This window comes from Amblyomma americanum, chromosome 1 (assembly GCF_052857255.1).
Source record: "Amblyomma americanum isolate KBUSLIRL-KWMA chromosome 1, ASM5285725v1, whole genome shotgun sequence".
In the NCBI taxonomy this organism is placed as follows: Eukaryota; Metazoa; Arthropoda; class Arachnida; order Ixodida; family Ixodidae; genus Amblyomma; species Amblyomma americanum.
This window is the reverse complement of record NC_135497.1, coordinates 324,362,343-324,376,022: the sequence shown is the minus strand read 5'-3', so window position 1 is coordinate 324,376,022 and position 13,680 is coordinate 324,362,343.

Below are 13,680 nucleotides of genomic sequence, written 5' to 3'. Positions count from 1 at the left end.
TATTATCATTAACTAGCTCACCAGAACTGGCCAATCACAATACATTCTTATGCGCGGGCAGGTCAATGGTTCGGCCCCTGATAGGCAAGCTTTCTTTGGCGATCCGTAGATGTAGTGGGGCAGCGTACATGTGAAGATCACGCATGTTTTGAATTTCAGCCTCCAACTGCGAGATAACGAGCATAGATTATTCGCCCTGGATCCCCTGGGGAAAGAAGGCACAGCTCCAGCTGCGTTGCTTCGTCTCCTCCCTCCACTTTCCTCAAAAGGCCAAATCTCAGGCCCACAGCGCGCTATCACGTGACCACAGGTGGTACGCTCCCATTGGTGAGCAGATGAATATGGAAATGTCCCAGTTTCACGTGTCGCATGCGCATAGCGTAAATAAAAAGTGGCAAGGTCAATGTGTTTCCTTTTTCAACAGACCTGCAACAGGCCTCGTTCGCAAGCACGAAATTTGGGAAATAGCGCAGAAAAATTTTTGGACCCCCTTCATGTCAAAGTTCAACAGTTTGTACCCACGCCTCTTGCGCAGAAGGTCATCCCAAGCTTTTCGTAGCCTCCTAGTGACTGTGCAGAGCATGTTCGTAAATATCTTGGATAATCTCTACGTGCTAACATCAGAAAGATTTTACCAAAATGAACCTCCGTTTCAGACTTCCTGGATACTTGAATCATAAGAGGGCAGCGCAAAAACGACACGGAACACCGAAGTAACACTGAAGACTGGATTGAACATTGGTAGTTGCATTATAATATTGCAGAAAGAAAGTTAGTACTGCACGAATTAGACATGACCGGAGAACAGGAACAAACACTCCATAAATACTCTAAAAACCCTGATTTCCTTGCTATGCATTCCCAAGTTTTTATAACTTGTGGCGTTAGCATGCTTAAAGGCGAGATGAACGCTTGTTTTTTTTTATTCCTTTTTTTCTTTTTTATCGTTTACAATACAGCACTGCCATACTGCTGGCATTTTGCCAGCGCCACCATGCGACTGAACTGTATGACTTGGCACGTGGCCCAGCGTCTTCTGTCTTGGGTGCGCGCTGCTCTGCAAGCACCGTCCGAGTAAACTGCTCATAAGTCGTATGTTTGCCGATGACATATTTGGTGGAGTCGCTGGTAACATGCCGTGTGCAGTAGGCCACACATTTGTTAAGAGCGCTCGAGCTCTGCGCTCTGTTTTGAATTTATGACAATCGTTGTCGTCTGGCGGGCCCGATACAGCTTGTACGGACATGAGGAGTTAAACGCGATCCATGGAAATGTGCATGCACGCTAAGGTGAGACTTATACCCCTAGGCCACTCGTAAATGACACAAGTGTACTCCCCGCTGCAAGAGTCGACCAGGAAATTATTCAGAACCTTGAGACTTCTCTCACGAACTAAGCTTTTCGTCGTGGGTTGGTCGCCCCACTCGGCACAAGTGAGAGGAAGGAAGACACTGAATCGCCCTTCGCTCCAGGTCACAGCAGTCTAATGAGAGCATCGTCATCAATGGAGAGGGCGTGACACTACTCTTCAAGCATGCCGACCCCGCAATGCACGAGTTGTTGTTTGCCGGCCTCGTATGCTACCTGCCAAGGACCATCGTCGACTTCAGCAAGGGAGCAAAAAGCATGAAACGTTTCTTGCAGCAACGGGCTGCGCCGTATGGCCACCAGACAAATGTAGCGGCCACTCACTACTGCGCGTCAGTGCCAGCCGTTGTGGACAAGGCGCAAAAACTCCACACACAAGTTCCAAAGCCGAGTGTTGCTGCGGCAGTCGACACCGTCCGTGACTAAATACGGCGATCGGTGCAGCCACCACTGGTACCACAGCCAGAGCCGCACATCATCGACGCCCTACGCAGGCTTGCGCCCGCACCGCAAGTGTTCCTCCCCAGAGATGCCCACCACCTCAGAGGGACCTGCTCCCCGTCAAGACTCGTCACCCACGCCCTGCTTTAAGCAAATGAGCGCACGCGTGGCGCACGTCCAAAAATCGGCCACTGTGCTACCACTGCGCGGAGCCAGGTCATGTCCTTCGTTATTGTCCATACTGGAGGATGGGTTTAAGAGGATTTCCACCTTATGCACATCGACCCGTTACTGTAAAAGACCGCAAAACAATGAGGAGTACCTGGCCGCACATGTACTGACCCCAATTCCGCATCGACAATTCAGATCACTATCTCCAAGGCGGTTTACTTCGCGCAGTCACCCATTATCCCTTGGCGAATTCAGAGGCACGTACCTACGCCGGGAAAACTGAACACGGCATCCTCCGGGGGTAGGGCGCGCGCTATACTGGACAGAGTTAACAGCCTCCACCCGACGATTTGACGTGGCGACCCGAGCGACGACGACCTAACCCGGTGACGTCACCGACGTGCTGTGAAAGACTGGTTTCCGCCGAAATTCCAGGAACGCCGACAGTTTTGATTTTTCTGATTTTTCTGTCATGACCAGCCAGCTGGCCCTGGCCCTCAAGATGGTTCTGACGCCTTCGTCCGGACGCCTGCACCTCCAGGATATTGATCTACGATGTCATTTTTACTGGCTCCTTGGCTGTGTTACACGAGTGCTCCAATGTCTGACTCTTGGCATGGACTTAAGAGAGTATGGCGCGGACATCGACCTTCAGGAGCTCATTGTATCGTTTACAACCCAACGAGCCGCTGATACCGAAAGCAAACTTTTCAGAGTAATGCTTCGAGTTAGTGACAACCACTTAACGGTACCGCCGACTGCAAACAAGTTTGTCACAGGGGAAAGTGATAACAGCTCCGGCACTCGTGGCATTGCCGAAGCGAACATGTCGCTGCTGCTCGCTCGGCAAGTTTGTTTAGCTCGAGGCATTATCGAACTTGCCCACGGGCGTATCGAAATCTTAGTGACAAACTTGTGAACCCCAAGATTTCACGAGGAAGTCAGCAGTTGCTTATGTGAAGGACTCAGCGATTGTTCTGGCTAGTGCGCCTTATCGAACGCATGGACTTCTGCCAGGCGACGGCTGCAGTCATTAAAACTGACGTGACCCGAAACTCCTGGTCAGTCAGATACGCTGCGTGCGAGCCTCATCTTTTTCCGCGACTGTTATGCTTCGCCCTCCAAGGTCAGACAGGCGGCGCTCACTAGGCACTGAGTTATAGTCGATAGCGAGCAAAGGCCACAATGTCAGCCTCGTTATCATGTTTCTTTGAAAAACCGTGTTGCCATCCAACCGCCAAGCTACAGAAATGCTCCAGGACAACGCCATACAGGCGTCGACGAGCTCCTTGGCATCGCCTGCTCTTCTCGTCGAAAAGAAAGACGGCGTCCTGGGGTTCTGTGTAGATTACAGACGCCTCAAGCACGTCACAGAAAAGGACGCTTATGCACTGCCGCGTATTGATGACTCCCGAGACCGGCTACGCTATGCCACCTACTTTTCGTCGCTCGACCTATGCAAAGGTTATTGGCCAATAGGAGTAGACGAACACACTCGAGAGACGACCGGCCTCACTACTACTGACGATATGTATGAGTTCACGGCGATCCCTTTCTGCTCGTGTTCAGCCCCCGCAACATTCCAACGCATGATGGGCTCCGTGCCATCTGGCCTGAAATGGCAGTCGTGCCTCGTATGCCTCGACGATGTCGTGATTTCTCCGGCACGCTCGAAAAGCACCTGGAACGTTTCCGCGCTGTTTTCTAGGCAATCTGTTCAACCAGTCTCTCTCTCAAGCCTGAAAAGTACCAATTCGTACGATAATTTTTGAGGCGCATGCGATTCGTCCTTGCGACTCTGCGCACGGCCGCATGAGCTCAGGCGCGCCGCCCGTCTCATGGCGTGCGGCGGCACAGGCGTATGTCGTAGCAAAACACGCAGATATCTTGCGGTAGACTTACCAGCACTGACTGTGGATCACTCGAGACACCGAGACATGTCTAAGTTTGAGAGTTTTCATCCAAGGCAAAGCCGCTGGTCGGCTATGATATAGCCACGTATCTCGGCGCGGCCGACCCTGACGTCGGGGAAGGAATTCACAACAAACTTTGCAACGCCGCAGGCGAGCTGCGTAATGGGAAACAAACATTTGCACTATTTTTACTCCAGAAAGTGAAAAAGGCACCACACTGCGATCGCGTACAGCTTCCCGATCGATCGCTATAGTCTCAGCTAGGAACCGTCCGTATGCAACCGTTCTCACAACGGTCTAGGATTTTTGCTCCCTGGTAACTGAAGAGTGTCTCCACCGAAAGTTACGCTATCCCCAGACGGGGGATAACAATTCTATGGAGAACGACGAAGCTACACGTATCGCGAATTCTCGGGGCTAAGGACAGCGACTAGAACAAGCTAGGTTAGCAGTACATATTCGTAGCAATCTTTAGTAATTACAACCGGGAAATTCACATTGATTTCTCAGATATCTGAGATCAGGTACAAGTTAAATTATCGGTTATTTTATCGCACTGCAGTGTTTTTGCACTTCTTAATTGCCTTTATTTTACAGCCTTTCAATTAATCCAAGTGCAGTAGTTGTCACTGTATTGTAAACAGGCCTCCTTGCTGTATCCATTCTTAAATGGTATTGAAAAAGACATCTATTCATTGCGTGTGAGTGAATTAGGCACGCATTAAAATTTAATCATATTTTAGCACATTGCTGTAAAATATGAAAACAAATTCAAGAGAAAGTTTCACAGGCGAGTGGCAGTGCAACAATAGTGATTTATTTTTTTTATGTTCTGCAGTCCACTGGCGCTTCAGTCATCCGCTTCAAGGACACAAGCAGCGCCATCTACCTTATGAAATTTGCACTACTATTGCGATTTGCAGCCGACTTCTATATATCATTTATATTTCTTCGTTATATCAGTTAATTAGTTTGCAAACGTATGCATCACAACGCGACGAATTGTTTGACGCCAACCTGAACCCCCTACGACAAACGGTTCAGCCGTAATGGCCGTGTGAAGGTCCTCGGAACGCACGTTTGGGGGCGGAAGGGTCGCCGGTGCGAATCCCATACATATTTTGGGCTTCATCTCAATTAGTAATTTTATCCTCAGGAACATGACAAGTCATTTGACACCACTTCTAACATTCTGCGTCAATCGGGTGGCCCCGAAATTTTATGAAAATGGTGGTCCCGGGGGGGGTGGGGGGTGCGCTATAGTGGCACATGCAAATGGTGTCACTATACTGGCATATACAGGATGTTTCGCCTAAGGCTTTACACAGTTTTTATCAGTAGGCTTTTTTGAGTGAGAAAAGCGCTTTTTACGGCATAGCACTGTCAGAGGGCGGCGTGTCGCCCACCGTCAGTAATACTGATATCAGTTTTCAGACTTTCGAAAACGTGATTGCCTTCGGCGCTGCAGCCCCACCAATCTTGGCTATTTCGACGAGTTACATACACTGGAGAGGTTGCTTTGCCTGCAAGCTTCTCGAAAGGGAATGCATTCTGGCGCGAAGTAGCCGAAACTTGTTGGGCCACAGTGCCGAGAGTAACAGCGTTTTCCAAATTCTGAAAACTGATATGGATATTACTTATGGTGGGCTACACGCGTTTCAATACTTAAGGAGCCTAATAGTAATAGTTAAAAAGTTAACTATTCAATATATGTTAGCCAGCCTGCTAGTTAGCACGTCTTAGCTGCATTATGATGTACTACACCGCTTACAATCAATGCTGAAAAAAGAGCTCTTCTGACTCAAAAAGCCTAATTTTAAAAAAACAGTGCAAAAGCTTAGGTGAAACACCCTGTATATAACGGATGGAAAGCATAGGTATCAACTGAGGCGCTACGCGCCCACTGTTGCTATGTGATATAGTGTGGTCACGTTTACACATCCTTGGTAAACGTAAGTGGTAAGAGCTAACGCCCTTAAAATTCTTGCTGGAGGATGTTCGTGAGGCAGCGTCCTTTAATATCACAGGCACATCGGAACATTATTAGAGCCCCTTTCAGGGCCCATTTAACACAAACAGCGGCAACAAAAGCTCAAAGTGGCGCGATTATTACATCGGTTAAGGGGCATATGACCTCCGTGACCGAAATCTCCTTTCTCAACACATTCGCGAACGAAATCAACTCTCATATCGTGGGTCAAAACGACCCACCCCTTAACTGCATGGAATTGGCTTCCACCGATATTTACTACAGATGTAGAATAATAGCGGCCAGCGGCCTTTCCCTCCCACTTCGTATTGCTTTCTCGGTCACGCTCATTATCGCAAACTTTATTTAGTGTCCCTCATTTAGCAACAGCTGTGAAACAGTGGGAACCAGGAGGCAATGTGTTTCTCATTCTTCAGCTATTAATCCCTACCATAGCTTAGTCTTCTAGGTACATTTTGTTGAGATCGCTTTAGCGATCCCCGAAAGATCACCGCGCATTCCCTCGTCATGTGACCGTTAGAGCTCGCATTTGTAAACATACATCCAGCGCATCTTTGACTCAAGACGGTGTATGTACGCCTTCGCCTGTGAGGTCTATTCGGGATTTGCTAGCGAAAGAGCTATCCTCTCTTTGGGCGCCTCGACATATCTTGTTAGACACCTGAACCGCGCCGTAAGGCAAGGAAAATTAAAAGAAAATTGGTCTTAAGGAAAGGAAATGACGCCTGTCTCACATATCTCGGTGGACACCCATACTGCGCCGTAAGTGATGGAAAAGCACCCCTCTAAGACAACACTTTACTCACTAGACGCGCCTTTGTTTATTCCACACCGTCGAGCTGGTGTGGCTGAGTGGTTAGCGTGCTCGTCTCGCACTCCAGAGACCCTGGTTCGATTTCCGAACTCGAGCATTTTCCTACTCGGTATTATTTCTTTACGCTTCTGGGATTTTTTGCTCACGGCCAACGCCGCCGCCGACGACACCGATTTTTCTGCGACACGGGGCCCTTAACGCTGTCGCGTTAAAACGTGAGATAGAGGCCCTAACTTACACCACTCCATCGCATTTGGCACTTACTTTACGAAATTAAAAAAGAAAATGTAGGTCTGTCGACGAAAATGTTGCAGTACATTTATTGTAGCCATCCCCAAAATATTATCCGCGTCCAAGAACGACAAAATTGTGCAAACGTACTCAGGTATAAATGCATAAAAACGAAAAGCAAAATTTAAAATTTTCCATCCCATGCGTACGCAAAAGTAGGCCCGTTAAAATTTTAGGTTGCTTTGCCGAAAGGGTCAGGTTTCGCAGATAATGACTTTTCACGATTTGGTTTGGTTTAGTTTTATGGGTGTTTAACGTCCCAAAACGACTCGGGCTCTGAGGGACGCTGTAGTCGAGGGCTCCGGATAATTTCGACCACCTGGGGTCGATAATTTCGATTCCTACCGCCGCGGTCGAGATCGGACCGATGTCTTTGGAATCAGCAGCCGAGCAACCATAACCCATGTTCCACCACGGCGGCCGATCTTTCGGAAGGCCTCTGCACATCCGGCAGCTCACACTTTGGCTTTACTTAGAAAAATGCGCTGGGGATTCGATATAGTTTTGTGCCTCTTTTCCATTTCGGTGGCATCGCTCGAAAAAGTGAACCTAATACAGTAATGATTAGATGCATGTGATCGCGAATTCAATTGCCTGCTGCTTGCAAAAGCGGCAGCGCTGATAGGGTTCAGTAAACTCTGATAGAGCGCTTTCATGCGGAAACGTATCAGGCGCGCAGCAAGACAGCCTGTTGGGAAACGAAAAGCAAGACCACTAGGACACAGACTTTGTGTTGTTTTTTCGGTTCCACTTTATCCAAGCAGGGCTGTAATTTGTGCCGCCAAACATCGAAAGTAAATGAGCCCGTATGATATAGGTACAGATACCGCTTTACCGTCTTAGCATACACCCTACTTTTCAAATAGATTGACGCTTGTCGGGCACCTTTCAGTTGCAAGCAGAAAGCTCTAAACAACAACAAAGACAATCTGTTCCAGCCAATCATTACCCAATCGTACTTCGAAAGGTTTTGCGAATTTGGTCTATTTTTCTTTTCGCTGTATAGTGCAACCGATTGATCACGAAATGCAGGACATGCGAATTAATTTTTTTTTCGATTTATCCGTTCACCCTACACAAACTAATTCGCGTATAACCAGCCTTTATTGCAAGTTCGTTATATACGGGCCAATCATATTACACGCGATTAGCTACACACATTACACGCAAATGAAATGGGCTCAATGGCGAGATTATAATCTCACGTCCTACGAACTGGCCTCAAAACACTCTCCGACTAAAACTAAACTTCCGATATTCTATATTTGATAACAAAAATCACGCAAAATACGCACATGATTAAGAATTCCCGAAAATTTTTCATAAAGTACCTTTGCGCACGGCAACCAACAAATTAAGTACTGAACCAAAATAAGAGATAAAATAAAATAAGAACTGACCCATACAAAAGTACACCCTATGTCACGTTCTGCGATAAGTTACCTGATAAGCTACGATAAGCTTAGATGGATAAATGCTGTTTGTATACAACGACTTTGTGGCATCCCAAAGAAGACAGCCAGCCTTTCAATCAGGCATTGCCGCCTATATTCATGCACAGTTTACTGACTGCTCCTTTACTGACTACTCCTCTATGCGATTTAGGCCGCTGTATAGACGAGTAGTTACTGAAGCAGCAGTCTCAAAACTGTGCATTGATATAAGAGGCAATCCCTGAATTGAAAGACTGGCTGTCTCCTTTGGGATACCGCTAAATGGTTCCAAATATTAGCATGCATCAAGTCTCCAACAGGTGCACCAAGAGTGAAACTGCAGGATGGGCACTAGCACACACAAGACAGGTATTTTGAGCATTTACTATAAGGGTTTACGTATTTATCTCAGCGTTGTCTTCGTCTTGCACTGCCCGCGCCGTCGTCAGCTCTCGTAATACAACTACAGCGGGCAGCGAACGATCGCTCTGATCCATTCTTTTCCTTCAACCGTTTCCTTCCTTAGAGTCTTCTTCATTAGCAGGCCTCTTTGATAGCGGCATGTTGGTAGCAGTACTCACGCACGCACGCAAAGGCATTTTTGTATTGCGTGCTCTTATGCATAATTCATGGTAATGACATGGCTTTATGACCGGCGGACAGCATTCTGTCCAGCGCCACTGCCCGAGTCATCTTTCCGTCTTGTAATATTACTTCGGGGCACCTCGCACAGCCCATCCGCCCGATATTTTCCTTTCGTTTCATCTTGATTTTTGTTGCCTGAATAACACTGCATTCGATCGAGCCCCCCCCCCCCCCCCCCCTTCCTACAAATGTTTCGGCAAGGAAAACAGAATTTCTAATCATACTAATGAGATACCCGTGGAGTTTATGAACAAAATCAGAGATCAGGTTAGGAGAGAAACAACGACAAAATTTCGAGTAATTACGAATAGACCTAAAAGCAAAACTGGTTGAAAAAAAATGTCAACACGCCAGCCCTTGTTTAACATTCACTGACGTGGACTTGAAAGCAGGCCTTCGACCCTTTTAGGTGGATAAAAGGGTGCACAGACTCGGTGGATGGAAGAATCTTTTGGTGCCAGTCTAGGCACAACACCCTAACTCTCCTGCTCCTCTTCCTCTCTTTCCCTCCTTCCTGCTCGAAAAGAGTTTACTCCCATGCTTTTGGTTTTAAATATGCCAGAATTTATTGAATGCCTTGTTCATTTTGTTGAGTAGTTTTGTTTTGAGGAAAAAAAAAACAGCAGAACCAATTGTCATTAAAAAGCAGCAATAAAACGCCGGCACAGAATCAGCAGACGCTTAACAGAGTTTCCTGGGAACCGAAAGGAAACAAACCTCTGAATCAGCGGCCACAAGCTTCGCCATGCAAATATCAGGCGGTTCCCGCTTTTTAAACGCTACATTCCGGTCAAACGAGGCGAGATTTATTTCCTAAGGACGACGGCGGCGAGGAACCTGTCCGCTCGTTCTGTCGCTTGCTCTTTCGGTTCGTCGCGAGGGTGCGGCCATCTGGCGAACCCCGCGACCACTTTTCATCACGTTACCAGTCGTCCTTTAGCCGCACATACTTTGTGGGTGCACTTCAGGTGAACACCTGCTCCTGGACTGCATTGCATGTTCGGGCTTTCAAAAGGTCAAACTTCTCCCGTAACGCCCGTGACCGCTCGCAACAGCCCTGAAACACACGCGTTTTGATATTTCAAGCAAAAATGCAAAAAAGAGAGGGAGAAGGAAGGGTCCATGCGAATCCACTCGGTCAGAAACAAAAGGCCAACAACCAGCCCTGCCCTCGGAGTGTGCGCGCAGCCACGCTTCGGGCCGGAAGAAAAGGAGGCCAATGGCCCCGGCGTCCGACCGGTAATCAGCGGTCGAAGACGAACTGCCCTTTCGTAACGTCTCCGCCGGCGCCGTTGAAACCCGCGACACGTAAGCGCCCGCATACGCGCGCGAATACGTGCACCGACCTATCACGAATCCCCGATCTCGGGCCGCGCCTTATCCGCTTTTCCATCGACCCGAACGCTGTCCACTCTATCGCTGTGTACGTACGGTGCAAGATTAAATGGTGTCTCCGCGCGCGGCCGCACAATCAGATGGACGGGAAATGAAAGTGTGAAAAACTTGAAAGTAAGAAGAGTAATAAGAAAAAAAGGCGACGGGGGGATGGGGGGGTGGGGGGGGGGGTGGAGGCATAGGGGAAGCAAACGAGCACATCTTGAAGAAGTCAATTCTGCGTCTGGAGAGAACGCTTGCTCAATGAGGGAGACGTAATCAAATGGGCCGCTTGGTCGACGGCGCGGCGCTCGGGAGCACTCAGCCGGGGAAAGCGGTTAGTTAACCGGAACGCTGCCCCTCTCGCCAGACTTCTCGCTCGCCTCCCTATGCCTCTGCGGCGCCGCCTTATTCTCGCCAGCAGCAAATGTGCAGGCCCGTTGTCGAAAGGCGGCGTAAATGACATTCGGGTCGAGTGCTTTTCTAACGTAATCGAGCTCGCTTGTCCAGGCAAAGAGGAACCCAGTGTGCTGTCTATCTCTGCTAGATTACCGACAAGATAACTAGGAAGACTCCGTAGTCTGGACGACGCAGCGGAGACACGGACTCAAATCAAGAAAAGCAAGCTAGCCGTCTACCAGGCTGCGCTTGGCTGGTTAAAAGAAGACCCGTTTAAAGCCGGATCACGAAGGCGTTCACGCGATTCCCGGAGCATTGCGCTGTTTGTTAGGCACAGCACCCTTTGCTGATGTTCTATCAATTTGCGACCGAGTGAAGAGTAACCAAGAAAACTATCCGGCTTTTGTGAATTCTGGTAACTTTATTACCTTGCCTTTATTTCGCCCTTTTGCCAAGGTCTGCCAATATTTTCTCAATTTATTCCATACGGCTGAAATTTCTTGACAGCCAGCTCTTCGCCACAACACCGTCCCTCGGATAAAGGGCATTAAACGCACTGATTTGTTGGCTTTGCTGGTTGTTTGCAATACGTTCTTTATTAATGCTATCTGAGAGCACTTTGCACGAAGCATCGGAGCGGGTGTGTGACTTCACCGTTGTCCCGGCGGCCTAGACGGATGCCGACTTGGTCGCCGCCAACTGCCATAAAGAACGCTGGCTTCCGTATCAAATTCCGCGAGCTTTGCCAAAGGCGGAGCGATGGCTGTGCCGTCTGGTGTTGCTGGAAGAATCAAATCGCCGTATGTTTCCGGGCGGATAACAGCAGAGAATTGTGAGAGCATCATTGTGCGTAGCTAAGAATAGACCTGGCACTCACAGGCGATGTCGGCAAGGCCTATACCGCTTCTGGTGCGCAATCCAGTCAGAAAGCCTAAAACAAGGGCTCTCAGCAACCAGCGGCAACCGCAGAGAATGACTGAACAGCCGGCGCTCAGTTGAACGTGCAATTTGCGGCATACAGGCAAAAGAAACAGGGAAGCCACCTAACAGAATATAGCTACACTTTATGACTAGCACTCAAGATGATCAGCCAACGACACAACCTTCAAGAGCGCCCTGCATAAAATTGTACAGAGTGAATGATGGAGTGAAACATTTTATCGCATGACCAACGTCCGGGCTGTGAACAGGTGCCCCATGGGGTATGCAGCAGCCTAGCATGACACATTGTCAGCTGCGGGGTAGACTATAGTACATGGAAGAACAGTGGTGAAGCGGCCCAGCTTTCCTGTCTGAAACGAACGTAGGGAAATGGAGGTGTGGTGATTATTGGGCACTAGGACAAGCTCAGTACGTGTGCTTACTGTCAAGATGGCCACCATGTACCTGACAACGCGGAATTTCTGTTTGGTATAACGTGCTGTGCAGAGCAGGGTGTCATCTTAAAAGTGGCCTTGAAACTTTATAACGCCTACAAACTCAAGATACTAGATTATTGTCTCATTCGCTGCAGTGTAAAAGCTCAGCGGCACTCAATCGGAGGTTCATGCTGCCTGGCACACCAAGATGAGGCTTACTTTAATAGGCCGTTAAAATGTGCACGTTAAACCTGCTTCATTATTGAAGATCAGAGCACGCAAACCAAAATGTGTGGACCTCATGCTTAAAAGAGAATCGTGCCGTTATTTATCAGTTTCCTCGCAAACCAGGTTTCGGGACTTAAATTTTGCACTTTTGCAATCGCTTGCTGAGAAAAAATTAAGCAAAATGTTAGCTTTAACGTTGATCAGCGAAGAGGGGCTGATAGCTTTGACAACCTAGGACAATGCATGAAACTTTACTCTGATTGCCTGATGACACATATATGAGTATTTTGGCCTGCATAATAAATAAGCAAGTAATCAATCGATCGATCAATCAATCAATCAATCAATCAATCAATCAATCAACCAATCAATCAATCAATCAGTTAGTCCGTCAGTCAGTCAATCAATCAATCCATCCATCAATCAATCGATCGATGAATGATAAATAAGTAAATAAATAATTACATAAATGAAAAGGACTTAAGTAATTGAATAGTTCCAGTCTCCAGCAGCGTTCTAGTAACGTTGGGCTCCAGCGCTGAACAAAAATACTCGCAGTGTCTTTATTTACTTAATGTTGGCACGCTGAAATTTACCAAAAGTAAGAAAAAACAATCTCGCCCCCGTATAAGCACTCAGTGAGGGATTTTTGGCCAATCAATTGGTTCCTTTTTTATGGATGCATAGCGTTAGCAGCCACCAGCTTTCAGTTCCATTGGCAAAATTCGAGAAAATGGGTGTCCGTATTTTTTTCTTGCCTTGCAATATCTGAGTAATGTTTTCTCTTGATGTCAGTTAATAAACTAGACCCTCCGAACTTTCAATATCAAGAAAATATGCGGCAAGTAACAAGCCAAGGATGAAACGAAGAATTTCTGGCAATATCGTAAGAACTCGCCTCAGTAACTACCCGCTGCTTAGCCCTTTAAGCCTTGAATTTTTTCTACTATCGGGGAATTTTTTACGGCATAATTTAGCTACTTTATGAGCCATGAAACCAAAAAAATTCATAAAGATTTCATGCGCATATTTGGCTGCTGAATAATGAGACTATATATATGTCCTTCTAAATGAAGACGCCAAAGTCGAGTATTTGCAATAAGGCTCAACTCGCTCGGTGCACAAATATTTTCAAGGAAGAGAAATGACGTCTTGATTAACCTGAGCCTAAGTGAAGCTTTAGAACGCAATTAACACGCATCAGCACCCTTGAAGGGGTTTATTTTTTGTTTCACTTGCTCCAGCGCGGATCGGT